The following is a 2,439-nucleotide window of genomic DNA, read 5'->3' as shown; positions in this document are numbered from 1 at the left end:
TGTCTTAATTCCACCCCCTTCTCACTTCCTCTCTGTTTTCCAACCCTCCGTCTTTAACTGATATTGCTGATCTCATCCACAAATCAAAGCCTTCTACCTGCCAGCTTGATCCTATCCCCACTGTCCTTGTCAAAGCCTGTCTACCCCCTCTCCTTCCCCTCATATCTGCTATTATTCACTCTTCACTCACCACTGGAACTGTTCCTGCTTCTTTCAAAGTTGCCGCCATTACCCCAATCCTGAAAAAAACAGGTCTAGATCCCAAAAACTTTAACAATTTTCGCCCTATCTCCAATCTACCATTCCTTTCAAAAATTCTGGAAAAAATTGTTGCTTCACAAATCCATCTACACCTAACTGATAATAACCTTTACGAACAGTTCCAGTCTGGTTTCCATCCTCTGCATAGCACCGAAACTGCTCTTATAAAAATAACAAACGATCTTCTTATGGCAGCTGATTCTGGTCTCCTCTCCATACTTATTCTCCTTGATCTGAGTGCAGCCTTTAACACCATCTCTCACCCCATTCTTCTTAGCAGATTAGCTTCTATTGGTCTCTCTCATACTCCATTAGCCTGGTTTAAATCATACCTGTCTGACCGCACTCAGTTCATCCAGTTAAAATCCTTCACTTCTCAGCCTTCTCCTCTATCTACTGGGGTGCCCCAGGGATCTGTCCTCGGGCCCCTCCTTTTCATCATTTACCTTCTTCCACTCGGACACATTTTTCGTAAATATAACATTCAGTTCCACTGCTATGCCGATGACACCCAGCTTTACCTCTCTACCAAACCCGATTCTACTCTTCCTCCACCCTCCCTCATCCTCTGCTTAGCTGAACTCAATTCCTGGTTCTCCTCCAACTTCCTTAAACTCAACAGCAATAAATCAGAACTTCTCCTGGTCGGCACTAAACGATTACTATCCAGAATTAACGATTTCTCTCTCACTATCAATAACTCGTTGGTCCCTATCTCTCCCTCTGTGAAAAGCTTGGGTGTCACTCTCGATAGCACATTATCCTTTAATTCACATATCAATAATGTCACACGTGCAGCATATTTTCAACTCCGTAACATCAATCGCATCCGCCCTTTCCTCACTCCTCATGCCACTGCCATTCTCATCCATAATCTCGTCATCTCTCGGATTGATTACTGTAATTCATTATTATTTGGTCTCACACAAAAATCTATTAACAAGCTCCAACGTGTCCAGAACTCTGCTGCCCGTATTATTACTAGGACGACTTCTACCCACCATATCTCCCCAATCCTGAAGCAGCTACACTGGCTCCCGGTTAAATTTCGCATCCATTTTAAAATAATCCTTTATACATTTAAGGCTATTCATCCTCTCTCTCTCCACCATACCTCTCTGATTTAGTACAGATGAACCTCCCATCCCGGTGCCTCAGATCTTCATCTTCTCTTTTTCTCTCTGTTCCTTCCGCTCGTCTGATTACAATGGGGGGCAGGGCTTTTAGTTGCTCTGCCCCTCGACTTTGGAATTCCTTACCCCCTGACCTCAGAAATATTAGTTCATTCCCTCTTTTTAAGTCCACTCTCAAAACTCATCTGTTTAAAATTGCTTATGTCTAAACCTCTGTAACTTTGATCTGTTATTCTTATTTCTGTGTATATTTCCAGTTTTTGTGTTTTTATGTCCTTCAATGCACATATTAAACAAATATGTAAGACTGCTTTCTTCCACTTGCGCAACATCTCTAAAGTTAGAAATATCCTGTCTCTTAGTGACGCTGAAAAACTAGTTCATGCATTTATTACTTCCAGGCTGGACTACTGTAATTCACTATTATCAGGATGTCCTAAAAACTCACTGAAAAGCCTTCAGCTAATCCAAAATGCTGCAGCAAGAGTCCTGACAGGGACTAGAAACCAAGGGCGTAGATTTGGTTTTGGCATTGGTGGGGACAAATGATTCATCCACCGAACCCTGCCCTGTTTCTGTTTTTTTCCCTTTTTGTCTTTGCTTCTTGATAAAAAAAAAAAGGAGAAATATACTTGCTTACATATGCTATTCTGCATGCTTTTAAACCATTTAAAATTACAATTCATAGTTTTATATGTGAATTATATAATGTTAAATTACCATTGAACAAATGACTGACTAAAGTATTTTAGGCTTTAGTTTACTTCAGCCATATTCCATATAACTCAGGTATCATACAAAAATAAAAATAGTTTCAAATACAGTCATGACAATAAAAGAATATGACTTTAACAACATTAGTTCAGTTATAGTACACCAGCATCTGTTATACTTTGGCACTAAGACGACTAAGGAAACACTGAATGACCTGCTGGTTTTTGTCCATAAAACTACTCATCTAAGATTACCACAAAGTAAAAGATCTCTCAGCAAAATTATGCAACATTTTAGGCGCACTGTTGCCCCGATCAAATCAGTGAGCTGG

Source organism: Oreochromis aureus, linkage group 5 (assembly GCF_013358895.1).
Source record: "Oreochromis aureus strain Israel breed Guangdong linkage group 5, ZZ_aureus, whole genome shotgun sequence".
Classification (NCBI taxonomy): Eukaryota; Metazoa; Chordata; class Actinopteri; order Cichliformes; family Cichlidae; genus Oreochromis; species Oreochromis aureus.
Note: the sequence above shows the minus strand (reverse complement) of the source record.